Raw genomic sequence first — 27,950 nt, forward strand, 5'->3', positions numbered from 1 at the left:
GGCAATCTCAGAGAGGACAAAGATGGTTCGTCAACTTTGGGAGGTCCTTGAGCTCAGCTACTGCCATCCAGATGGATGGCACTCACTGAGAGAGGGTCACTGGCTCCCATGATACCCAATGACAGACCAGGCCCAGGCCCAGATCTAGGCTCTGGGCATCTAGAGGACAGAATGGCCTGATTTTGCTGGTATTGCATGAACAGCATTAAAACAGGAGAACAGCCCCCACTCTCCAGAGGCAAGCTCCTAAGAAGACAGGGCCACACTCCCTATCCATACTCCAACCTATCCTGGGGTCTCCAGACCTCATCTCCCAGCAGGCCTCACATCTGATCACAGGCCTAGGGACCAGCATGTCAGGCCTACAAAGGCTGGTTTTCCCAAGTATGGTCTCATGACAAACATGTAAGGAAGTACTGAACACTAGGCTAGGCCCCAAGGAATTCTGGGGTGAGCCATTCTCTCCCCATCAAGAGAGCCAAGGACCCAGGCCCTTGACTAGAATGGTGGTGACATCCAGCCACCATTTCCTTTCACTAGTGACACCAGCTGCTGTCTCCCCACATGGAGCCCACCCATACCTAATTGTGCGCCCAGCCCTCTGAACATGGAGTTATTCAGCAGAAGCCACCATGAGGTTCTGAAGTGCCACCCAACCCCCTGGCTCCCAGGCCTCAAATTTCTCAGGACAAAGAGGTGGGTCAACCTCCCACAGCACAGACACCACAATAGGCCAGTTGGTGGTCAGATGAAATCCTTCCAAACCGTGATAGGACAGCTCTGCATACCCACTAGGACGGCAATCACCACACAGCTCCTCAGAGGTTAAACAGCGAGGCATCTGCCCTTGAGAAAAGAAAACACCCACCTACAGGACATAGCAATATGATACACAATGTGCCTCCCCAAATGCAATAGCCCCCATAAAAAAGAATAAAGCTCAGATACACACTACAACATGGAGCAGACATCACCCTCTGGTCAGATCTGATTGCACCTGTGTCGAGTCCACAGTCAAATCCATATACACAGAAGCCTGGGGGTGGGGGAGGTGAGCGTTCAACGGGGCGGAGCTTCCTTCTGGGAAGCCGCTAGTCATGGCCACATGACGGAATAGAAGGCACCAAACTATCCAGTGAAAACTGTTACAGTGGGAAGTTTGGGTTGTGTGTATTTTACCACAATCAACAAACTAAAATTTTATTTCCAGAAAAGGCAATGGGCAGGGACCAGCCCTGGAGCCACAGTCTAACCCGTGAGTGAGAACAAGACCCTGAGCCCCTACCTCCTCTCCACCAGACAGAGGCACTGCCAGCCCCACCCTTCCATATCTACGTTAGGACCTCTGCCACTCCTGAAAAGACCGGCCCAAGCAGGTGTTTGGGACACCCACAGGTAGAGAACCTGACTTGAGATGACCCAGAATGCTTCAGGAAAATGAAATATTCAAGATCATCTCTCATGGCCATGTCCAACCTTTTGACATTGTGACGCAACGCCACTACAAAGAGAACACTTGAAAGCCACACAGTAGGGGCTAGGGAGCCGGCTCAGAAGATAAAGTGCCTGCCGCCCAAGCCTGGGGACCTGAGTTTGAATCCCCAGCACCCACGTAGAGCTGTGCACAGCAGCACACATCTGTAACGCCAGTGATGGAGGGCAGAGAAAGACAACCTGTACTCCAGGCTTAGCAAGAGGTCCTGTCTCAAAACATACACTGGAAAACAATAGAGGAGAACCCCCAACACCGAACACATGTGCACATACAGATGTGTACCTGTACACACACACACACACACACACACACACACACACCCCACAGAAAAAAATCTAACCATGTTTGGGGCAGGTTCATGGTTTTATCTTGGGCAACATCAGCACCGTCCCTGTGACAGGACAAGCGTCCAGGTTCTACTCACCAGAGGTGTCAGCACGCCTGGTCCCACAGGAAGGCTCCCTGCAGCAGCTACAGCCTGCACTCTGGATGGCCGAGGTGGGGAGAGTGGAGACACTTCTAGACCTGTGAAGACAGGAGCCAGGGCACCGTCAGGTGGGACTGCAGGGGACGCAGGGGCCAACTTTCTACAGACCTTGGGTTTTCTGAGATTAAAAACCAACAGTTAAATTTTTTCTTTAGACAAGTGGAAACTGAACTGGTTCCCTTCCCCAATGTAACTGGCCCAGATGCCAGATGCAAAGCAAACAGGATTCTGGGAGGTGGGCCGGGGGTCAGAGTGGTGGACCTCTGTGAGTGTCCTAGGTTCTTTCGCTTCATCAAGCCAGGGAGGCAAGAGGGACCCAAGGTGCCCAGGACTAAGGAAATTAAAGCTGAGGAAGTTAAAAGACTAGCAAGGGTCTAGCCAAGGCTGTATGAACAGTGAGATGTGCTGGGGAGAGGAGACTCCTCAGGGCAGCTGCCGGCAAGCTGTGCAGGAAGCCCCCTTGGGATGCAGCTTTCATGGATTGCCAGCCATGCTGGGTGAGGGGCTTTCTGGTGACACAGTTGCCTTTAAATGATCCATGCTCCTGCATATATAACTCCCACCCATGGCTCCTGTGAGTAACCTTAGTGCATCATCCTGTAAGTACCCCTCACACGTACTCGTCTATTAGTAAACTCACTGGTCCACTGAGTTAGACTCTGGTGGAATGATTTCTTTGGTCTGTGCTTTGGTCATTGGTGCTCCATCCAGAGTGAACAGATATTGCTCATGTCATCCCAGGAAAAGTCACACAGTCATGACAAACCAGCCAGAAACCCCAGTGGGACAGGAGGAATCCCATAACTAAAGTCCTCTGTCTTCAGTCAAAGGATAGTTTAGCAACTCTGGCTGGACACTCAGAATCAAGGTCCCTACCTGCCCCTGCAGCAAGGCCAAGTGAGAGCTTGAGTTTCCACTCTGTGCGGCTGTACCAGGGCCCCTAACTGCCAAGCAGGGAGGTGAGAAGTGGGACATCACCACTGGCATTAAGGATCCTCTCCTCCCCTCCAGTATTGGCTTGGCCATCTCGGGCAGGGCCTCCAGTCCAGGCTGCTGCAGTACAGCTCTTCCCTGTGCTATGGTCCAGTATCAGAGGACAAGGAGAGTCCAGGGACAACAAGGTTATACCACCAGTGACATCAGTAGAAGCCATATGGAGGGCCAGAACTCCTGCACCTTCCAGTAGAAAAGGAAGCTTCTCCGGGCGGGCATCTGTAGAGACCATGGACTCCAGCTCTGGCTGAAGGCAGTGAGGCAGGGCTCATACCCACCTTCCCTTATGGAGGCAGCATTAGAAAACAAGCCCAGGGTGGTGATGATATCTAAAATCCCATCCCCAGAGAGTTGAAGGCAGGAGGATCAGAAATTCAAGGCCAGCAATAACCATACAGTGTGTTCTAGGTTAGCCTGGGCTACATTGGATCCTGTCTTCAAAGTGAAAAGGAAAGAGGAAGGCAGAAGAGAAAGAGGAGGGAAAGGATAAACCCATGTAGTTCCATATCAAGTTACATAATTATGAAATGTGTGAAAACTGATGTCAATGGAAAAGTCTAGAAAGCAATGCCTTAAATATAAGGCATGGGCCATGAAAGAAGGGCCAGACTTCTTCTCATCAAGAACCATGGAGTCAGAAGGCAGCACAGGACTTAGTCAATGAAAACAGAGAGAACTGCCGAATGCCCTGTGTGTGGGGCAGAACAGAGTACTCACACAGGTCTGTCAGCACCAGACGTGTTGTGTTTATCAAGATGGCCAAAGTGGAGCCAGCAAGATGGCTCGGCCGGGTACAGGCCTGATGACCTGAGTTCATCTTGGGGACCCACCTGCCTTAATCAGCTCTGATTGTCAACTTGACCCAGCCTAGAGTCACCTGAGAAGGGAGTCTCAGCTGAAGGACTGCCCAGATCAGACTGACCTGTGCACATCTGTGGGAGACTGTCTTGATGGTTAATTGATGTTGTAGGGCCCAGCCCACTAAACATGAGCCTGTGAGTGAGCCAGAAAGGTGTGTTCCTCCGTGGTTTCTGCTTCAAGTTCCTGCCCTGACCCCCCTCCCCTCACCTAGGGACTGGGACCTGAAAGTATTAGCCAAATACACTTTCCTCTCCAAGTTGTTTCTGGTCAAAGTGTTGCATCACAGCAACAGAAAGGAAGCCAGACCACATCAAGCTGCAAGGAGAGAACCAACTCCACAAAGTTGTCCTCTGACCTCCACATGTGCTCTATGACACACATTAGACACATAGATGCACACGTCTACACTAGTAATAAATGCAATATTTTTAAAAATGGCTAATGTAGCCTCTTCAGTCAAAGAAAGACTGTGAAGCAGGAAGGGAAAATGCACACGATGAGCAAAAATACACAATCTCCCCCTTCTCAAGTTTCCTAAATTACATAAAGAAAGACTGTATGCAGAATAGCTGATATGACTCTCAATGCATGTGGCGGAAATACTTGGCAATTATAAGTGGGGAGGGCAAAGGGCCATAAAAGGACATGAAGTGTATTACTCGAACTTGTCCCGCAGTTAAGTGGTGATAAGCTAGTGTGTATAGTGCCTAGAGCAAACTCTTGGTTATGCAACAGATGCACTCAAAAACACTGAACACAGGTAAGCCAAAAGGAGACTCTGTTAAGAGTCACATAACCCACAAAAAGAAAGGAAACGAAAACAGAAGACCCCAAAGAACTAACAAAAGCCTTTACAGGCAGTAATTCTATTTAAATGTAAACGGTAAAAATTATGCTAATTAAAAGACAGAGCAGTTTGCTAAAAGACATATAATGTCTACAAAAATTCACTTCCAATACAATGCCATAGGCAGGTAGAAAATAGAATGATGGAAGACACATTTTACATAAATCCAAGACAATCAAGATGGCAGTGACAACAGTAGATAGAGCATACTTTATGAAAAAAACACAGGAAAGAACAGTATATAAATTATTAAAATGGTAATTGACAAAGCAGCAGCAATTCTGATATACATGCAGAAACAGGACCAACAGAGAGACATGAAAAGGCTGACAGGCTAATAGGAGAGGGGCAATTCCACACTTCACCCCACCCAGAACAGCATGACGTATTCTTTTTAATTGCTCAATGGGGATCCATTACAAATGCATAGGAATCTCAAATTCTACATTCCTACATCAAGAAACTTGAAAGTAGACAGCAAATCTTACAAACACAAAGGCAACCCTTGCTGGAACTGGAGGCCATCATATGGCGGAAGTAAGTCAGGCACAGAAAGACAAATTCCACATAGTCCTATTTATAGAAGTTAAGAAGTTGATTACATAGGACCACAGAGTAGAATGGGGGTCTCAAGAGTCAAGGACGTGGAGGGGAAGGAGGGAGTAATGAGAAGATGGATAACAGACATCAGAACACAGCACAGGAGAGAAGCAATCCTAGAGGTATAGCAAAAACTAGAACAATTACATTCTATAGTTAGTTATATGGTTCAAAATAACTAGAGAAGGTGTTGAAGGTTCCCAATATGTAGAAACAATAACATGAAAAGGTAGAAGTGTTAACCACCCTGATTTGAGCAGTACACACGGTATACGCACCAGTTCTAATGTTATACCCTATACACAGAAAAATGTTGAGGTATCACCACAGACCACAGACAAACCACCTCAGGGATGATGCAGGAGGCATTAGCACAGACCACACAGGCAGAGGCTATGGCAGAACACTACAATCAACTTTCACGCCTGTATATTTCATAGAAAGAATAAAATAAACCAATTCATTAAGAAATGAAATTACAACATGCCCAATGTGAATGGGTAATTTCAGTAGTTCCCTATACCTATCAGGAAATTAAATTTCTAGTTTTAACTTCCAGATACATCTGATTTCACTGGGGAATTGCATGAAATATTTAAAGGAGAAATGAAGTGAGAATGTGTAAGGGAGGGTGAATAAGACCAAAATTCATTAAATACATGTGAGAAATGGTAAAAAATGTTTTAAAATATTTGTAAAGGAAGAATTAACAATTTCAATTATACACAATGTCTCCTAGAAAACAGAAGAGGAGAAAACACATCCCAATTCACTGTATGGGGCCCTTCAGTAAGAACACTGGTACCAACAACAGAAAAATACATTTTTTATGAAAAACCTTGTTTATCAAAACCAGATGCAACAAAAAAAAAACCCAGACATGACCATGAATTCCCTGATGGGAAATCCTTGAAAATATTCACAAATGGGGCTGGAGCTACAGCTCAGTTGGTAGAGCTCTCAGTTGGTAGGCACACACAAGCCCCCAGTTCCATTCCCAACAGTGCATGAAAAGAGCATGGTGGGTGGTGTGCACTGTGAGCAAAGCACGTGAGAGGTAGATGCAGGAGGGTCAGAAGTTCAAAGGTCACCTTTGGCTACATAATGAGGTCAAAATCAGCCTGGGATACCTGAGATCGTGTGTGTGTGTGTGTGTGTGTGTGTGTGTATACACACAATACAATAATTATATATAAATATATATTAGCAACTATAATTCAGTCATATACAAAAATAACTATACACTATGACCAAGTAGAATTTAGTCCAGCATGCAAGGCTGGTTCAACATTTTGTTTGTTAAAGTTAATTTTTAAAAGGTGTCATCCTGGAAAAAAAATTCAACAAAATTCAGCATCTATCTGTGACAAAAATAAAAATAAGATGGGAAATCCCTCAACTTAATAAACACTATCTACCAGGAAACCCATCATCTGCCAGTCATTAAGAAGTCAAGGAATAGCCGGGCGGTGGTGGCGCACGCCTTTAATCCCAGCACTCGGGAGGCAGAGGCAGACGGATCTCTGTGAGTTCGAGGCCAGCCTGGGCTACCAAGTGAGTTCAAGGAAAGGCGCAAAGCTACACAGAGAAACCCTGTCTCGAAAAACAAACAAACAAAAAAAAAAAAAAAAAAAAAAAAAAGAAGTCAAGGAATTAAGTGCCTTCCTGGAAATGCTTGTACCCTGGGGACAAGGGGAAGGTGACAGCTGTCACTGCTGCTGCTGGGCACAGCACCAGATGCTCCCACGAGTGTAACAAGGTAGAAAAGGTAAAACCAATCTAGAAGTAGACTGTCCCTGGTTCTCAATTATAGAAAACCACAGGGAATCTAGAAAATCAAAAATTCTCCAGAAATTATACATGAGTCATGGAGATCATGAAATATAAGATGAGCACTCAGGGCCAGAAAGATGGCTCAACAGAAAAAAAAAAAAAAAAAAAAAAAAAAAAAGCTTGCTGCCAAGTCTTAGGACCTGAGTTCAACCCCTGGGCCCTGAATAGTGGATGGAGAGAACTGGCGCCCCCAGGGTGACCTCTGACCTCCACATGCACACCTATGCCACCCCACATGAACACAAAATAAATCAAGAAATGTAGAAAATGAAATTCTTAGGTATAAATAAAATAAAACATGTCTAGGAGGTGTGCCCTGACTCTACACAATGATGAAAGAAATCACATATTTATTTTTTAAATATTTACTTATTTTTATTTTATGTGTGTGGGTGTTCTGCCTACATGTATGTATGTGCACCATGGGTGTGCAGTGCCCTCAGAAGTCAGAAGAAGGCATCAGATCCCTTGGAACTGAAGATCAAGACAGTTGTGATCCATCTGCAAACCACACACTTGAGGGCGCAGAGCACTCAGCACTCAGCAGTGAAAGCCCACACCATGACAATCCAGGTCAGATGTTAGCAGAACATTCAGGGGAATATTTTACAAAGGAAGAAACATAGACAGCCATCAACGGCGCAAAAGTCACCCAGGGAAAATTAGGGAAGGAGCAGAATCAGCACCAGACACACCTGCATGGCTTCATATAGTGCCACATAGTAAGTTATGGGCCCAGGCCCATCAGCAGGTGAAGAAAATGTGACAGATACACAATGGAGTATTATTCAGCCATAATGAAGGATAAAATATCTCTTGTAGAATAAAGTAGATGTGGTTGGATATTATAAGAAGTGAAATAAGTCAAACTCAGAAAGACACTGGCTCGTTCTCTCTCCCAAGGGAATCCTAGGAAGATTCTCTAGGGAAACGAAGGGGAATAGTGGGAGGCAGAGAATGAGAGGGGAGCAGGGGGGAGGAGGGAGGGGTGCGGGGAGAATGTGGTCAGAGTGAACGACACAGTTGAATGAGGCATCTTTATGACGCCCTCACCATTCACTATGAATACATACTGATAAAGTGTCCTCACAGCCAAAACACTAATTAAAATAAGCTATGACTCTACCCCTACCAGGACAGCTAAAATACAAAATATTAATGCTGTCCGGTGTCAAGAAACTGCATGGAACTGGATCATGCAGACGTGGCTGGTGGGAAAATTAAGTGGCAGAACTGCTCTGGAAAACTACTTTTAATTTAAATTTGATTTGGGGTTTGGGTGGGGTTTTTGTTTGTTTGCTCCCTTCTAAACATTTTTTTTTAGGGTTGGGGATTTAGCTCAGTGGTAGAGTGTTTGCCTAGCAAGCACAAGGCCCTGGGTTTGGTCCTCAGCTCCCAAAAACAAATAAATAAATGTTTGTTTGTTTGTTTGTTTGTTTGTTTATTTATTTTTGTTTTATGTGTGTGGGTGTCTTGCCTGAATGCATAAAAGAGCATCAGAGCCCCTGGAACTGGAGTTACAGATGGTTGTGAGCTGCCATGTGGGTGCTGGGAACTGAACCCAGGTCCTCTGTAAGAGCAGCCGGTGCTCTTAAACAGTGAGTCCCCAGCTCCCCTTGTTTGCTTTTTTGAAGTGGGGTCTCATGCATCACAGGCTGGCCTCAAGTTCACTCTGTGGCGGAGGATGGCGGAGAACTCTTGATGCCCCTTCCTCCCCCACTCAAATAAAACATGGGAGATTCTTCACAGCAGCGCTCAGGAGGAAACCTATGTCTGCGGGTGTCTACACTAATAGCTGTGGAACCCCCACAGGACTAGACCAGGCTGTCTGGATACGGGAGACAGTTGTGTAGCTTGAACTGTTTGGGGGGAAGTCCCCAGGCAGGGGGATCAGGATCTGTCCCTGGTGCATGGGTGGGCTTTTTGGAGCCCAGTGCCTAGGGTGTGACACCTTGCACAGCCTTGGTGCAGTGGGGAGGGGCTTGGACCTGCCTCAGTTGGGTGTGCCAAGCTCTGCTGAGTCTTCATGGGAGACCTTGACTTGGAAAATGTGGGGATGGGAGGTAGGTTGTGGGGGGAGGATGGGGGTGGGAAGAAGGAAGAGGGGGGTATCTGTGGTTGGTATGTAAAGTGAATAGAAGATTTAATAATAATAATAATAATAATAATAATAATAATAATAATAATGGGAAGAAGCAGGCCCTGGACACAGTCTGCAGCACAGTGCCTGACTAGCAAGCACTCAATGCCCAACACTAAAAAGAGCTGCTAGAAAATTCTCACCTCAGAGGCAGCATAACCTTCCGTCCAACAAGAGTAGAAAAAGGAAGGCAGACTCTGATGAAGGGCACAGGAGGAACGGAGACAACGTGGAGCAGAATCCAGCCAGTCTGGACTGGAAAAGCCACGGAGGGTCGAGGAGGGCCACGTTATTTATCTCAAGAGTGTGACAGATAGAGACCCTTTCTCTACTGAAGGGAAGCACAGGGGGGTGGGGTGCCCAATGGTGGAAGAGAGGAAAGGCTGGGGTGACCAGTGACTGGAGGGGGAAGGACAGTACTGTGAACTGATCACACTAGGAAAGGGGGTGGGGGTCTGAGCAACTGGGCATGCCTCTGGATGGGAAACAAAGTCACAGATTCATTCTCAGCACCTGCACTGGGCAGTTCATAACCACAATCACCTGTAACTGCAGCTCCAGGGGACCCAACACCTCTAGCCTCCGTGGCCCCGACCTCATCCACACACATAGATATGGACGTAATTTAATAGTTTTGTAAAGAAACAATCTGGGCATATCTCTAATGAGCAGAAACTGAAATAATCATTTGAAAACTCCCACAAAGAAAACCTCAGGCCAAGGTGGCCTCTCAACAAATACTAAGCACTGAAGAAACTCAGGCCAATTCCTCAGTCTGCCCTGAGAATGGAAGTGAACACTTCTCAACTCGTCTCCAGCGGTCAATACCATCCTGGTCCCCAACCCAACCCCACACCCCAGTGTCTCTTGAGAGTGCACCTGCAGACACTGAGGAAACCCCAGCTGTTCCGGAGCAGGTGCAGGGGACAGCGAATCCTGGTGAGCAGGATTAATCCCTGGAATTGATGGAAATGTCCAGGACTCAGCGTCCCACACCACACTAACAGAATAAAAGGCAAAGGGGCGTTCATCATCTCAAAGGCAGCAGAAAAAGCATTCGACGGGATCCCACACCCTATGAACTTCCTCAGCTCCGTAAAGGGTTTTCACAAAACCAAACCCACAGAGTGAGAGATGACGTCACACCCAGCATCAGGACCAACCAATGTCCACTCTTGCCACTGCCATCCAACCCTGTCCTGGAGGTCAGCAAGGCAATGTGGCGGAGAAATGGAATAAAATACTGGAGAAGGGAGAGGCTGGGGGCGGGGCACTCCAGCTACTGGCAGTCCTGGCTGCTGGGGGAGGAGCCCCGGTTTTCAGTATTTTGGCCTTTGCTGAGTTGACCATGCTCCTGCTGATAGCTCCATGCCTGGGCCCACACAGATACTCTGTTTAAATTCAGTGGGTCACAAAACAAAACCAAGACATAAAGGTAGGAGGGAAATTTGCCCTGAGGAGCAGGGACTGAGCAGGGTGGGATGGGGATAAGAGATGGTGAGGAGGTGTGATCGAAGGTATTATGTACATGTGACATTGGCAAAGAACAAATTAAAATTTGAATTTTTTTTTAAAAGATGGATATTTAAGAACCCATTTTCCTGGGCCTGGACTTGAATGCAAAACCACAAACACTAAAGAATCATGTAAACCTAGTATTTTATAAGCTTTCAAACAAATATATAAATACATAGACACATACATGTGTATACATGCGTATTTAATTCTTAAACCTTTTTAGACTTGTTTATATGCATATGAGTGTTTTGCTTGCATGTACATATATGTACCATATGCATGGCTGTTACCCACAGAGGCCAGAAGAGGGCGTTGGATCTCCTGGAACTGGAATTATAGATTGTTGTGAGCTGACACATGGGTGCTGGGAATCAAACCCAATTTTCCATGTACTAAAATACATCTTTTTTTTTTTTTTTTTTTTTTTTTTTTTTGGTTTTTCGAGACAGGGTTTCTCTGTGTAGCTTTGCGCCTTTCCTGGGACTCACTTGGTAGTCCAGGCTGGCCTCGAACTCACAGAGATCCACCTGGCTCTGCCTCCCGAGTGCTGGGATTAAAGGCGTGCGCCACCATCGCCCGGCTAAAATACATCTTTTAAATGAAGTTACCTTATATGGAGTGAACATTCCTCCCAGAAGCCACAGGCTGTCAAAATCCCCAGCACTGGGTAAGGGTACTACCTTCCCTTCCAGTTGTTGGTCAGAGGTGTCCCACGCCTCCCTATGCTGACAACACAAGCTGCTGCCATTGCTCTTGGTTACCCACTGGCACCCAGTGAAAAGACACCACATACTTTGGAAGGGAACTGGTACCAAAAGAGAAGCTTCCTCCCTGCTGGAAAGCTTTCATAGCACCCAAAAGTGCTGTGCAGACTCTGAGGGAAAAAGTAATCAACAGTCTTACCCAGCTGTGAACCTTGTGTACCACAATAGTGACTGTCAACAGTAAAACATGGCTGTGACCGCAACAGTGGTATGACTGTTATGGAGGAACCAGCCACTTTCTGCTTGGATTTACGATCCACTCCACAGGAGGAAACACATCTCTGATACAGTAAATCTGGCCAAGAATCCATGATGTAGAGATCACAGGCCCCAGGGGGAGAAACTTTGCTAAATATATATAGTATCAAACTGCCCTCTAAATATTTATCTTTAGACCCATAGATTGGACCAGCTCCCAGCCCCATCAGAGAAGCTTCTTCTTGTGGTGGACAGTGGTCAATACAGAGACTCCTAGTTTGTCAAAATGCAGAGAATAAATGTCTGTGGAGCGCTCAGCCCCAAATGGGACATCTATATCACATCCCCTGCCACCAAGGCTCAGGAAACATTGCGGAAGAGGAGGCAGTAAGACTATAAGAGCCAGAAGTTGGGGAAGAATGCTGAGCTATGGTGTCTTCAGGACATTCTGAGGCCATTGCACCCATGAACTTGGAAACTGTGGCTGCCTGCAGAAGATCAAGCCAGTCAGCATCACAGCATGGGTGATGGAGGGCCCCGGGAGTCTCTGCCCTCCACCCTGTCACCTTAGCTGAGGAATTATTGAGAATGTCTGACTTCTAAGGGAAGGAAAATCAGATTTTTTTTTTTTTTTAGGGCTATGGCTCTGGATGGATTGACCATGCTCCAAAGGATGCTTCATGCCCATGGGCATTCAGGTGCCACTAATTCTGGATTCTGTGTGTGGTAAAAAGAGAAAAAGAAGAGGAGGACATGAAGGTGGGGTGGGAAAGGAGGAGAGAGGTGTCTGGAGGGAGTTGGAGAGGAGCGTTGGGGTGAATATCATCAAAGCACATTGTAAATGTGTGGCATTCTCAAAGAATAAATAAAAAATTTAAAAACTGCTTCTGTAGTAGATATTGTGACTAAAAATAAATGAGTAAATAAATAAGATTATAAGGAAAGAAATAGAATTATCCAGGGCTGGCATGAAGTTCAGGGGCACAGAACTTGCCTGACTTACAGGCACTAGAATGGGGGAGGGGGAGGGGAGGGGAAGAAGAAGGGAGGGAGGGAGAAGGTGGGAGGAAGGCAGGAGGGGAAGGGCAGAGAAAATGATGTCTACAGAAGATGACAGCATACTATACATAGCAACCCTAAAGAATCCACCAAAAACTATTACAACCAATAAACAGGCTTGGCAGCTCGAGACACCACCAAATATCCAAACATCACTTGCGTATCTCAGAGAGTGAGCGTGGAACCTGGGGCCTTGAGCTTGTCAGGCAAGCCCTCTACCACCGAGCCCCAGAGTCTTAATTCCTTTTCTTTAAGATTATTTTTATTTTATGTGTCTGGGTGTGTGCCTGCATGTGTGTCTATGTAGCACATGTGTGCAGTGCCCTGGGAGTCCAGAAGAGGGAGATAGCTGCCTGAAACTGGAGTCATTATATAGGTGCTAGGAACCAATCCTGGGTCCCCTGCAAGAGCAGCCAGTGCTCTTAACCACAGAGCCGCCCCTCCTGCTCCTTAATTCTATCTCTATTCAACTTGAAAGTAAAATTAAGAAAACAGCAGCATTTATCATCTCATTTTAAAATTAAACTCTTGGAGACAGAGAGATGGCTCAGTGGCCCCGGCCTAGATGGAGAAGGAAGTGCAGGACATACTAAGGATGGAGCTCAGCCTCCCAGGCAGTGCAAGCAAGGCCTTTGCTGGAGCTACTGCAATCAGCTGGAGTATCTATCCCATTACTGAGCACAGAGGTGAGAGGAGGCTGGTCTGGAAAGACAGGCAAGGCCCAGAATAGCCTGGGTTGACAACAAGCTTCACAGGGTCCAACCCGGGACAAACCTCATCTATCACAGAACTACAAACACTTAGTAAGGCATGACCTTGAGGCTCACACATCCACTGTGTCATGTCTTCTGTTACCACATTGCCAAGATTCCAGATAGTCGGGAAAGTTCCAGAACCTTAATTTCTACAGTGGCTGGTGGCAACCAAAAGACAAAACACACAGAACCAGGCACAGAGCAGGTCTTCTGTAGCTGTAGAATGATGGGGTTTCTGGTGTCAGTGTGAACAAATTTACTTATTCAACAAACACCCATCCCAACAGGATGCCTGTTACCACCCATCCCATGTGCTCAGTGAACATGTCCAGTGTTCTAAGAAAAGTGTGTGGACAGGGAATGTTCCGGCTTCAGCCGTGATATCAACTCTAAAATTATCAGTACTCAGGTATTCCCAAGGTTCACCCTGGATCTTCTGAAGACATTCAACTAAGCTAGAGTGCTTCCTCCTCTATGGAGGCTCCTGCCCAGTGAGCTCCCTAGTCCTCACTTTGCATCCCTCCCTCACTTGGGGTGACAGCAATCAGCCTGCAATATTTTTCTGTATTCCATGTCTTTCCCCCACATTTCCCTCCTCATCCCTCTACAGACAGCTGTATTATATTTTCCCATGCCCCTTTTCAACAGCTGTCCAGGATGTGTTCAGCCCAGACCCAGCAGAAGAACAAAGTGTTCTATCACCAAAGCCAGGAGAGGGTGGTGTCCAAGAACCCACAAGCCACGGACTTAGTTGTTCATAACCACACCGTCACCAGAGCCTCATCAACATGCACTTGGGTGAAGCCTCTGAGACAGCTGGTCCCACCTGTGTCTTCCCAAGACAAACCTTGGCATGCATGCACCTCTGGTCTCCTGTCTTACAGGAAAGAATAGCGATGCTCTTCGTCCTTTCTGTGTGACAGGCTACAGAACAGGAGTGACAGAAGGCCATGTGTGGGAGGCTACAGAGCCAAGGCCTCAAGGGACTCTCTCTATGGTTCCATTCTTTCCATCCCAGTCCGTCTCTATAAGGAAGCTCCACGCCCCAAGCACCATGGGAAGCTCTCTCTTCCATCAGCCTCCCGGTGACTATCTTCCTTCAATGCTGTCTTTGTCCTGAAGGTCCTTCCAAATGACAATTCCCTGGCACATATCCAAAAACAACTTTGCTGTCTCCAGTGCTATTGACAGAACTACCCAGCTTCTCATCCCTGTGAAACAATTTACCTTTAGTTATGCTAGAACACACAAGCTCAGTTTGATTGCAATGAGACTCCAGGTGCTTTCTTTGGGTGCATTTTCTCCAATGTTCTTTTCAGTTTCTTAGGGTTGGCTTGGGCCATGACTTCTTTTAAAGTCTTTGGTCAAAATCAAGCACGGAGAGAATTTTGAAGGTAAAAAGGCAAAAGTTGACTCCTTAGAGACAAAGGAACCCTCATACGACTAACCGGATTTTCACCAACTATACCCAGCAAAACTGTCCTTCACAAGTGAAAAGGAGACAGAGACTTTCCCCAGCAAGCAAAAGCTTGTGGGAGTTTTTTTTTTTTTTACCACTGACTTACAAAGGCTAAAGGGAGTTCTCCAAGCTGAAAGGAAAGAAAACTAAAAGGCAACACCACACAACACAAAGAATGGAACTCACAGGTGAGTAATAAACAGAGACTTGTGCGAAACTCTGCACTGCTGCAGTGGAGGCGGGAAGTCCTGTCGAATCAGAGGAGTTGCATTAAAAGGCCAAAAGATGACTGAGGGCGCACAGCAGGAGACGTAAATTGTGACAATGGTCGAAAAAAATCAAGTCAGAGAGTAAACTATTGAATGCAACTTAACGAACCAGCTTACATAAACTGTTGTTTGATATTTTACACAAGCCTCAGACATACACAAGTGTGTGACTACAGAATTTACAATATGGTTACACCTTTGAGAAGAAAGTCCCAGGGCTAGGGAGATGGCTCAGCAATTAAGAGCACTTGCTACTCTTCCAGAAGACCAGGATGCAGTTCCCAGCATCCACAGGGTGACTCTATGTTCCATGACTCTAGTTCCAATGGATCTGATGACCTCTTATGCCCTCCCCAGACATGCACATGGTACACATACATACATGCAGACAAGTGCTCGTCACACAAAGTAAATAAATCTAAAAAAAAAAAAGTCATGGGGCTGGAGACATGGCTCAGCACTTACAAATGCTTGCTGCTCTCGCAGAGGACCCAAGTTTGGTTCCCAGCATCCACATCAGGTGGCTCACAACCACCTTCAACTATAGCTCTGGGAGATCTGATGCCCTCTTCTGACCTCCACAGGTTCACACACCCATACATGTACACATAAATAACAATAAAAAATCTTTTTAAAAGAGAAGTCAGTCGCCCACCCCACCCAACCCCCCTGTGGATGGATTCAGGCACTTACCTCCCCTAGCTCATATCCAGGCTCACAATGCTCTCTTTCCAGGCCCTTCCCATTCTTGTTAGGAAGGTTCTTGCCCCACTCCAGGCAGTGCAGGTTCATGGTACCCCTGCCTGGACAGTCTCACAAGGCAGAGTCCCTGATCCCTGTCCATCTTGTCACTGCCCAAGCCCAAGTCACCCAGCTCCAAGAAAACTTCCTCCATCCCACTCCCCCTGTGAACTCCTCCCACCAATCCTTCTGGCAGTGAACCCCTGCAGGGACCTCCCTGAGATCCTGTGCCCACTTGCCCACTGTTGGACAGCAGAGCCCTCCAAACCAAACAGCTGTCTCTGCAAGGAAAGTTAGCACAGCTGGACTTGACTGTTGACATTCCCTCATCAAGGAGGAGATAGGAAGGCTTGTGGGACCTTCACCTGAGTGTCCAGCCACACCTTCCAAAGAGTTGTAGGCAACTGTTGTATTCTGCCCTAAATTACACATGGCCTCAAGGAAGGGCCAGAGAACAGGCACTGGAAAGTCTAGGAAAGAGGCTCCATCTCTGTAGCCATCTGCAGCCATGCAGAAGCCACCATCCATGCTTGGTATAGACCTCGCAATGTGGCTGCCTTAGGGTCCTCTGTGCTCCTGTGAGTAAGCCCAATAAATTCATTGGTTCCCAAAGTAAACTTTGGTGGAACTGAACTTGGGTTTGTCATTGGGACCTTGGAGAGAGTGGGTAGTGTTACCTAGTTAGCACACCCACCCCCTATGCCAATGAGGGAAATTCTTGTAACAACTATCCTTGTCTATCTTTGAAAACTGGCCAATTGTTCTGCTTGCATCTTCTAGACCTCCAGAGACACTAACAGGCCTCCTCCATTCTGCAGCCTGGAAGGTGGCCCTGCCTGCCCCTACCATCCTAGATTCTGAAATGTTTTCTTCAGATGAGGACCACTTAGTGACCATCTAGAGCCCCCAACCAAATTTCAAATACATCTTGAATGGCAAGAAAAGAGGCATTTATTGTTCACAATCCCCACATGACAAATCTGACTTTCAGATCTAGGTCCTGTTCTTAAAGTTGGGCCCATGCTCATTCCAGTGGTTCTCAATGTGTGGTCCAGGAAACACTAATGGTTCCCCATGGCCCTTTCAAACCATGTTCACAATAATATTAAGATGTAATTAATTTAATAGTATTCTCACTCCCCATGTACATCGGACTGTGCCGGAGGCTGCATGAGTGATACTGAGACAGCTGGCTGGCTTCGGAAGCAGAGACGCAAGGCCAGCTCTGTCTGCACAGCCAGGCCATAGAGAAGCTTTGCAAAAAGTCTGGAGTGATGTTCTTGCAAGTGTTGGTTTCATTTTGGATAATACTTGGTGCTCTAGTTTGCTTCCTGTAGCTGTGATTTAAAAAAAAAAAAAAAAAAAAAACTGGCTGAAAGCAGCTTGGGGGTGAAAGGGTTTATTTAGCTTAAAGTTCATCGTGAAGGGAAGTGAGTACAGGAACTCAACAAGGCAGGAAGCAGGAAGCAGGACCCGAAGCACAAGCCAGCAGGAAATGCTGCTTACTGGCTTGCCCCTCCTGGCTTGCTCCGCTTGCTTGCTTTTTTGTTTTGTTTCTTTCTCAAGACAGGGTTTCTTTTTGTAGCCCTGGCTGTCCTGGAACTCTCTCTGTAGACCAGGCTAGATTCAAACTCAGTGATTCTCCTGCCTCAGACTCCCCAAGTGCTGGGATTAAATGTGTGTGCCAACCACCAGCTTTGCTTTCTTAGGTGGCCCTGGACCACCTGCTCAGGGATGGCACCTCCCTCTGTGGGTGGGGCCTTCCCATGTCAATCATTAATCAAGAATGCTCTACAGACTTGCCCACAGGCCAATCTGATCGAAGCAATTCCTGGATGGAGGTTGCCTCTTCCCAGATGTGTCCATTGACAACAAAACTATGACAGTTGTGTTGGGGCCTCAAGATGGTTCAGAGTGTAAAGATACTTGTCGTCAAGCAGAATAGCCTGAGTTTGATCCCCAGAACCCACATGGTAAAATGCAAACACCAACTCCAGCAGGTTGTCCTCTGACCTCCATGTGTGCATTCATGCACGTACACACACATCCACATCACACACACACACACACACACACACAAACACACACACACACAAGTAAGTAAGTAAAATAAAATGCAAAAAAGATTCAAAGAAATAAATTTCATTTGTTCAGAATTACTATATTGTGGGAAATTTTTGTTAACAGCTAATAACTTTATTGCTAACATGAAAAATGTATTAATACATATTTTAACTTTTCTTTTACAATTTCCTTTTTAGTTTTTGGCAAGGCCAAGAATGGAACCCAGGACCTTGGACACACTGTGCTGCTGGGCTGCACCACAACCCCCTCTCTGTTTCCAGTGGTGGGAATTTAACTCAGGCTTTACCCATGCTAAGCTCTATCACTGGGCCAAATTCCCAGTCCTCTTTCCACTGTGACAGAACTATCAATAGACAGATTCGCAGACGTGCAACTCTCTCTGGGTCCCTGAATCCTGTTGTAAGAGGTCAAAGAGGCCCCGAGACCCTAAGTCTCTTGGGCCCAAATTTGAGAATCACAATGTTTCCCTCAAATTAGAAACAGGAAAACAAGCCAGCTTGTCTCCCAGGAAGTGACCTGTAGTGATGAAGGCTCCTTGTGATGAAGTGGTGACTGCTTGGTCCCATCCCAGCCATATGACCTTTATCAGATCCAGTATGTTCTGCCTCCATCTATTTCCCCCCAAAAAGGGAAGGTGTCATGGAACCTATCTTCTCAGGGCTGGGATGAGGATAGTGCTGTACTGAGCAGTCAAGAGCTCCCTACACAAAATCATGATTACTTTCCCAGTACAGCCACTGTGAAGGCCCAAGAAGGAGAGAGAAATGGAAGGAGCCAACGGAGGAGGACTCCTTTGACCTGAGATGACCCTGACTACCCTAAACAGCAGGTGGGGGGAAGGGCAGCACCCCGTGAAACCAGGTCTGTGACAGCTAATATTGCCAGCTTGACGGGCTCTAGAATCACCTAGCATATCCTTGAAAGAGTTTCACAGTTAGCTTAACGGAGGTGGGAAGACCCAGCCTGAGTGTGGGCAGCACCGTTCTGTAGGCTTGGGTCCTGCACTTGGGAAAAAGATGAGCGCCAGTGTTCATCTGTCTGCTTCCTGACTATGGATGCTGCCTCACACTCTGTCCACCATGACTTCCCTGCCGTGATGGGCTGCATCCTCAAGCTGTGAGCCACAATCAACTCTTCCTGACATTGCTTTTTGTCAGTGTTTGTCGCAGCAGTGAGAGAAGTCATCAACATAGGGTGGCCGCTACCCCTGCCCAAGCTGAGCTAAAGGTGAAGTTGCATCCACAGAAAGCTATCTCCCTGCGACTGAAGCCAGACTGGAAGCCATTGTATGTGTTGCAGCCTCGGGGTTAAGTGGCCCTGTACTTTGAAATACTCATCTCGACCCCTTCACCTAAACTCTCTTACACCCCCCAAACCTTGTCAAACGCAGGTATCTCAAAAGGACCAGAACAGACCAGAGGAGGGTACAGCCCCGGCCAGGCAGAAACCCCACAGCCACCCAGCCTAAACCACTTAGAGCCAGGAGGCTGAGACATTCCCCACCAGGACCCCAGAACAAACAAGAGATAGGGTTTTTTTTTATGTTGCTTTGGCAATGGGCTGTCCCTGAATTCCAGAAATTGGTGGCGTTCCCACCTCTCCCCTCCAGGAGCTCCAGAAACAGGAGAGAGGCATTTGTCCTTGTGTGTAGAGAATTATTAACAGTAAAACCTGGCCTTGCTAGGACTTCAGGAATGTCCCTCTCAGCTGCATGTGGACTCTGTGTTTGTTTTCAATAGAAAATTCACTATTTACCCGCGGACACTCACCCCATGCCCTCTTGCACGCAGCTTTAGTAAACATCCTGGAAATGCCAACCTGAGTTGCATAAGGTCTGTGCCTCCTGTGGGGAAACCCGCCACTCCCAGGCCCAGAGTGCCCCGCTGCTGGGTCTCCAAGGCCTCTGAGGGCAAATGCTGTTTAAATTAGGGGGAGATGTGAACACTGTCCACCCTCTTAAGGTCTTAATGACAAACCAAAGTTTGAGTCCACCCAAGTTCACCCCCAAGGAACCAATGGGTTTACTGGGCTCACTTACACAGCATGGGGAAGGGGTGACTGGCAGGAACATGGGGAACCTCAGGGTAGCCACACTGGAAAGTCTTCACCCAGCGGGAGTGGTGACTTCCCCATAGCTGGCAGATGGAGCCCCTTTCCCCTAGCCTTCCCTGATCTACACACTCTAGCCCCTCCCTGGGGCACCAAGGCACATGCAGCTGGAGCAGCATTGGCTGAGAAGAGTGACCAGATTCAAGCAAGGGTCCAGCGACCCTCACACCCTCTGTGATGGTTCGAATGAAAATGGCCTCCACAGGCTCATAAGGCGCGGCTCTACTGAGAAGCGTGGCCTTTTGGGAGTAGGTGTGGCTTGTTGGAGGAAGTGTGTCACAGGGAGTGGGCTAGAGTTTCAGAAGCTCAAGCCAGGCCCCATGTCACTCTCTCTTCCTGCTGCCTGCCAATCCGGATGTAGACCTCTGAGCTACGTCTCCAGTGCCATGTCTGCCTGCATGCCGCCATGCTTCCCACCATGACAACAACAGACTAAACCTCTGAGCTGTAAGCTAGCCCCAATTAAATGCTTTCCTTTATAACAGTTGTGGTGGTCATGGTGTCTCTTCACAGAATAGAAATCCTACGACACCCTCATCCTAAGTGGGAACATCAGCAGTCCATAAGCCCTATCCTGATGGATGCTCCCAAGCTGGCATAGCTGATCTCAGGAAGATGGCGGCAGGTTGGCTGAAAGGAAAGACCAGGCCAGAAGGGTTGGCTGACTTCTTATTGCTGAGTGACATTCAAGAGACAAAGTCTGGAATCAGGGTGCCCGGCATGGGGCACTTCATCCCCAGGGACCTGACGCCAGGTGCAGGAGATAGGCGGGGCAGATCCTGATAGCTTGCCAGGCCCCGCTGCTGGGACCTGGGGGCTGACACACAGAGTAACCTGCCACAGCTAAGGGAGGAGTGGTGTCTATTATTGAGGCAGGGAGCCCTTAATGAGGGTACCCAGGTCTCATGTGCATTGGGGAACCATTGTGGGGCAGCCCCCTGTGCTCCTCTCTGAGCATCCCTCTCCCCACAGAAGTGTCCAGGGATCGGACGCCCCACAAAGCTAAGGCTCCAAGCTCACACGCCACCTGTCAGGCTACATAGCACAAGCACAAGTTCTGTGTCCCATCCTGCAAAGTTGGGAGCAGGACACCTTCAAATCCCCAAGGCGATAATGAACTCCAGGCCAAGAGGCCACGCATGTGCAAAGCTCACTAGTTAGACCCTGTTACCGCCTTTACCTAGGGATCACCTTACCCCGATGAACCTTGATGCAGGTAAAATGCATTTTGCCAACTTGGGGGGGTGGGGAGACATCTCAGCCTGTAAAGCACTCGCAAACATGAGACCCTGAGTTCAATCCCAAAAAGTCAAGTTAAGATGCATGGAGAATACATGTAATCCAGCACTGGGAAGGCGCAGACAAGAGGATCGCTGGGACTCAGTGACCAGACAGTCTAGCCCCCTTGGTGAGCTCCAGGCCAATGACAGACTAGAGGTGGACAGTGTTCCTAAGGATGATACCTGAGAATGACCTCTGATCTCCACACACATAGACACACATGTGTGCAGTACACACACACACACACACACACACACACACACACCTGCGCACTTTTTAAAAATCTTGGAAATTTAAATGGTGACTTCCAGTCTAGAAGGACACAAAGTCCTTTTAGAAATAGCTCACATAGAGAAAGGCCTTTGGGGGGGTAGCTCTTTCCCATATCCCTTTCCCAAAGGGCCCCACAATCTTACAAATGAAAGACTTTCCTGACCCATTGGGGAAGGATCATACCCAGGTGGTGACCTCTAGATACCAAAGGGCTGATTCAGTGATGGCCCTCATCAAAACACCAAGTTGCCCACAATCTTCTCAGGAGAGCGCATTTCCACTCACACTTTTTCCCTCTCCATGTCTAAATATCTGTCATGTCTTAATAGCACCTGGTCTGCCGTGATCAGCAGACACTGTCCTGCTGTCTCGATCCACAAGTGACTTTCACAGACTGTGACTAAGGTCACAGAAAATCTTTAAAACATCCATTTATATACTTTTTTTCTTGCTGAGGAGCTGCTAGGTTAATTAATAAAAGACCCAGGAGCATAAAACATATTATATTAGACAAAAATTCTTAGGAGGAAATAGCCACATAAAGAATAAAGGGAACAGGGCTGGGGGACATGGCTCCATGGGAGAGTGATTGCCTATAATCCCCAGTGAGGGGCTGGGGCATGGCTCAGTGGTAGAGCACCTACCTAGAATCCCCTAGTAAGGGGATTAGGATGTGGCTCAGTGGGAGAGCACCTGCCTGGAATCTCTGAGTGAGGGGTTAGGGACATAGATCAGTGAAACACTTGCTCAGCACCATCAAGGACCTAAGTACAAATCCCCAGCACCCTCCAAATTTTTAAGGAACACCAATAACTTCATTAAACTTATTCATTTGTCTTAGTGGAGCCATGGTGGTCTATGGTAGTTTACACTGCTTGGGTGCTATAAAAGAGTTAACCAACAATCCTTTCCAATGATCAATAACCACAACACCAAAGACAAGCGGGCATCCACTAAAAACGTGTAAACCTATGAAGATTTAGATAGACTCACAAATGTATGAGAAGTCTAACCGAAGGTTAACAGCAGAATGTGAAGAGCATAACAGGTTTACCATGCAATCTGCTCTAACTTTGCCAGGTATAAGAATGTGTCAGAGAAAATACTCAGGAAACGGGTAGACACAATATCTAGGTTTTAAAATGATGCTTTTAGAGAGGAAAGGAGAGAAGGGGAAAATGCTTTTTAGAGAGACCTGGCTCCAACTCAGCAGGGCCACTGTAAGTGTGCAAAATTATATCCCTAATGGATGCATCTGGCGGGGAGGGGGTCTCCCAGGAGGAGGCTTCTAAGCTAAGCATCTCAGGACTTGCTCCAACTGTTATCTCTACTAAAAACTTGAAGTTTCTCAAAGTGGATTCGTGGAACTCCTGTAGGCAGACTCCCAAGGTGTTCAGCAGCAGAAATGGGACAGGAGTCCTCCTGCACCCCTGCAGCCTATCTGGAATCCACAGACCCAGCACCCCTGCAGTCTATCATGTGGAACCCACAGATGCAGCCTGAGAGTCTGTGCCTGTCAACCCCACGGCCCCACTGAGCCCAGGGACTGGGCTGGGGCAAGCACACCCAAGCGCTGCAGTTTTCAGCAACATTCCCATCCATCTGTGCTAGTCCTCTGCTCAGAGGAGACATCTGGCAGCCAGTCACGGAGCTCTCTGCTTACTGCTACAACCCATGGACCCCACTTCTCCCGAAGGCTTTTAAGAGCTTAATCTCTCAGGAAATGTTGTGTGCTGTAGCTGGTCTGTCCCCCGGACCAGGCGTCAGAGAAACCCCATTGCTGACCCTGAGCAGGCTCTGGGTACCAGGAGGGGCACATCATGTCCCTTCCTGGTTAAGACTGGGACATCCCCTTGATCAGGAGGAAGGTTCCCATCAGAGGCAACCTGTTACCCAGAAAACCTCGTTGTTCCCACCAGAGCCCAGAGTGGACCCTGTGAGCCATGTCAAATGGCTCCAAGAAGCCGCTTTCAACATGATAGAAATGCACATCCTATCAAGTAGCCTGCTCAGAAACTTCAGCTTTCGCCTACTAACTCAATTTCACACCACAGGAACAAGACAACTAATTTTCTGCCACATTCTGGTGGCACTTCCCGCTGCGTGATATGTGTTTGGCTCTGGTAGGGTGTGGGAACGTGGGTTGAGCTCCCTGGGGCTGCCTAAGGTACAAGTGAAGCTCCTCATTCACTACATGTGGGAACCATGGGCAAGTGGCACCCACTCCAGAGCCTCGGGCTACTGGCCTGGAAAGGGAACAGAGGTCAGCCCACCCTCTCTCCCACCAGGGGTGCTGGGACATCAGAACCGCAAAAGCATAATAAAGATGCCTTGGAAAGGGCAGTGTGCAGAATAGCTTATTCTGTCCACTCTGCAGCTGCTGAGTGCCACTGTCCACCCAAGTCCTAGGTGATGTGTGTGGTCATCAGCAGCTGTGCAAAGGCCCTGCCCAATCCAGAGAAGGAAGTCATCCTATTCTTCTAGGTGGTTTGTACCACCCCCTTCATGACAGTCAGAGGCCTCTCTGTGCTCTACAGCACCCAGTAGTCACATGTAACCATCCTCTAGCCCCACCAGCCTAGAAGCAACCTTCATCCAGCTCCAGGCCAGACACACAGCAGCAGACCCCCAGATAAGATCTGTTTAGCTTACTTTAATGAAATACAGAGAAAACAGGGCCAACTCTGTCCAGCTCATCTCTGCCCCACAGAAGATGACAGACCTCTCCTTGGGGTGGGCTGATTAGCTTCTGTGCCGAGCCCAAACAAAGGCTACAAGTTTAGTAGGGAGGGGCATTCCAGGCTCCCAGCCCATCTCCCATCTGTTTACATTCTTCCCACATCCACATACCAGTGCCCAGGTGATGGAAGACAGGCCTGTATGTGGGTCCTCACTTCTATCCTGACTAAGAGGGTCACAAAATTACCAAGAGGTTTGGGGTAACATGCATGAGCCTCCTCAACGTTACTTCCCGTGGGGGCCACAGCAACGGGTGAGCTTCTTGATGAGGTCGAAATGCAAATTTGAACAGGCTGCTATGACCAGACCTCCCTGCTGCCCTAAGGAACCATTGAGGCTGCAAATCCTGCAGCATCAGGAAAGGGGTCAGCAGAGAGGGCATAACCTTATTTGGAGATCCGTAACATCTGCAGGGTTCCTCGGCCCTCACAGCAGCTCTGTCCCACACATAGCACATTTTGCACAAGCCCCCATTGCTCCCTGGAGCCTGTAGAGACTCTCGAGCCCTATCATTTAGGACTCTTACGTATTCAGAAACAAAGCACATTATGTCATAGACCCATCTTATAAGGCTCCATCTCTAGGGTCGCTTCCCTGCGGATCGGATAACTCCCAGCATGCTCCTCTGTCACACTTTCTTCCTCATGAGGGAATATAAAACCCCATGCTATCCCCAGCTTCTTCACAGGATCCAGCTGAAACTCCTCACATCTCAGTGCCCCGTCCCGATGACCCTGTGTTCTAGATAGCACCTCAATCCCCAAGCCTGGACCAGTAGCCTTCCCATGACCGAGGCTGTGCATGCAACCTTGAGGTGGGTTAAATAAATGAGTCAGTGACTTGGACTACAAACAAGGCTTTCTAAAAAGGCACTTGAGATACTAGGCAGAGATTCCCCAATTGCCCAGTTCACCATGGGCTGCGGGCAGGATCCTTAGCAGCCACCTTCAGCTGCACACTAGCCTCCTGACACGGGGGCCTAAAGATAGCCAAGTGGCCACTGAGTTCCTCCTTCTTGGAAAAGTCCCTGGTACAAACAATGGGTTCCGTTTCCTTGAAAACACTTCACACCTGGGAGCTGTGACTTCCAGCCACTATGAAGCCAGAGTTGTTGTTGTTGTTGTTGTGACTTCCAGCCACTATGAAGCCAGAGTTGTTGTTGTTGTTGTTGTTGTTGTTGTTGTTGTTGTTCTTCTTCTTCTTCTCCTCCTCCTCCTCCTCCTCCTCCTCCTCCTCCTCCTCCTCCTCCTTCTTCTTCTTCTTGGTTTTTTGTTTGGTTGGTTTTTCGAGACAGGGTTTCTCTGTGTCGTTTTGGTGCCTGTCCTGGATCTCGCTCTGTAGACCAAGCTGACCTTGAATTCACAGAGATCAGCCTGGCTCTGCCTCCTGCGTGCTGGGATTATAGGCCTGCACCACCACCGCCAGGCTCAGATTTATTCTTCTTACCCACTTTAAGTGTAGGTGACCCCCGGTTCCACCCTCCTCTCCAGGCTACCACTGCTTTCCCCTATTCACCCGTGTCCAAGACCTTTCTCAGCTCACTTCAACTGCAGCAATGGAAGGTTCCAGGCTTCACCAGCCTCAGCCTGCTGTCACCTACATGTGGTTGGAATGTTTCCAATCAAGACACCTCCAGGGGTCCTTGTGGACACGCCACACACTATCTATCCACCTGTAGGGTGCCAGTCCTGAAGTGGGACCTGGGTCAAGACTGAAGCTGCAGATGGAGACCCACCTGCTGAACCTCCCCTAGCCAGGTCTGCAAGGTCCAGGGTTCAATCCCAGTTAGAGGTCACAAGTCATTCTCCAACCCAAACTTCCAAAATTATCTCTGCATGCCAAAGCTCAGCTTAATTAGCTGGTTGACCTCATTAACGTTCAAACTTCAGTTCGAAAAAGAGGTCACACACCTACCTAATTTACTACCTCGAATTTCCACGCGGAACCCACTATTTTCAGATGTCCTCTGAAGGTTTCCAGGACTGTGCCCGCAAGCAATCTGTAAACCATCAGGGAGGCCCCTGAGACCCCCACACCCGTGGGCCCAAGGTATCTTCTCGGATGGAACAGCCCGCATCCCCTTTAAAAGCTCAGTCATCAAAAATTAGTCTCTAGAACAAACCTCTCGCCCACTGGGCATCCCCTACCAAGCCCCAGAACCTCTCAGCGCCCCACCCACTTGGAGCTAAACTACTGGAGTGCTTCGTGTTGCAACCCCTTGCACTTCCTGCAAATGAGTGAGGAGGTCCATGGAAGCCCACCCCCTCTGCGCCCCAGCTGCAGCTTTCAAGGCGACCCTGGTACTCTCCGGGAAGACAAGTTTCACTGGATACCCTAGCCCTCTACCACCGGTCAGAGATATTAAGAGCGACTCACCCTACACACCCCAGCGATGAGGTCCAACGGATGCCCCACGCCCTTGGACACCGGAGGTGAGGTCCCGCGCGACCCCAGCATCCTGGCAACGAAGTCCTGCACGCACAGGTCCTGCAGTGCACCCTCTTCACCCAAGACGAAGTTTACCCGGTGATGTCACCTGGGTCGCACCTGCTGGCTTCCTCAGAGGCCCCAGTCCAGGGGGCAAGGGCGTGATCTGGGTCTGCGTCTTCCAGAACCCTCCCGGTAACCGGGAACCCAGGGCTGCGCTGCCAGGCCGCCCGGGGAAGGCGTCTGGGGCCCCGGGCGCGCGGGAGGAGCTGCCCGCTGCGCCGGAGGAGGGATGCCCGGGCGAAAGTTGCCAGGGAAACTTGAGCAACTCGAACACCGGTGCCAGCCTCCTGCATAATTCACGGGCAGCGGCGGACGGAGGCGGGGGCCGCTCCTCTGCGCCCGCCGGGTCCCCACACCCCTACTACGGTGCGTGGCGGGCAGGGGTCGGGCACCCGGCGGGGGCTCCGTGCGACCCCCGACCTCCTGGAGGCAGCTGCTGCCGCGGCAATCGGCAATCGTGCGCAAAGCCAGCGACTGGGCAGAGTCTCAGAGAGCGCAGAGTCTCAAGGGACAGAGAGATCAGGGCGCAGGTCCCCGCCCAGCGCGCCCCCTGGCGGCCCTACGGCAGCTCCTCTTCTGGGCTTTGTAGACCCAGGCCCCTAAGAAACATGCGATCTACATACAGGACAGGAGATCCGGGGCATGGGACAGAGGCTGATCCACCTGCGCTGACCCGATGTAGGAGTCAGAAGCGCTGAAAGAAGCAGAGGTTCACAGGCTTAGGGGACAAAGAACTACTGAGCTCTGCACTCAGGCCGTTTTCAAGGCTCTTGTAACTGGCCCCTGCCGGGGCAAAAGGTCTTGGGGGGAGGGGTGTCCCTTAAGAGACGCGAGCCCCACCTGCACGCGCGCATCCCTCTTTTCCAGCTCTCATCCTCAGCCTCTATGGGTACGGGGCCGTGCTGACCCGGTCGCCGCTGCTTCTGGAATGCAGAGGCACACACATGCCTCAAG

The 27,950-nt window shown here is 48.6% G+C and overlaps 1 protein-coding gene across 6 annotated transcripts in view; it reads right to left on the reverse strand.

Annotated features, from left to right (window-relative positions):
• Positions 1-27,950, reverse strand: part of Shank2 (SH3 and multiple ankyrin repeat domains 2) — a 471,427-nt gene that overhangs the window by 443,105 nt on the left and 372 nt on the right. For 5 of the 6 annotated variants that reach the window (XM_037208750.1, XM_037208747.1, XM_037208752.1 and 2 more), the window contains exons 1-2: positions 26,883-26,962; positions 1,920-2,020 (exon numbers count right to left, since the gene is read on the reverse strand). The gene's annotated coding sequence lies outside the window, so the exon portion shown is untranslated. Of the gene's footprint in view, positions 1-1,919; positions 2,021-26,882; positions 26,963-27,950 lie in introns of those variants that run through there. The other variant, XM_037208746.1, reaches the window with a different exon arrangement.

The sequence above is a fragment of the Peromyscus leucopus genome, chromosome 1, assembly GCF_004664715.2.
Source record: "Peromyscus leucopus breed LL Stock chromosome 1, UCI_PerLeu_2.1, whole genome shotgun sequence".
In the NCBI taxonomy this organism is placed as follows: domain Eukaryota; kingdom Metazoa; phylum Chordata; class Mammalia; order Rodentia; family Cricetidae; genus Peromyscus; species Peromyscus leucopus.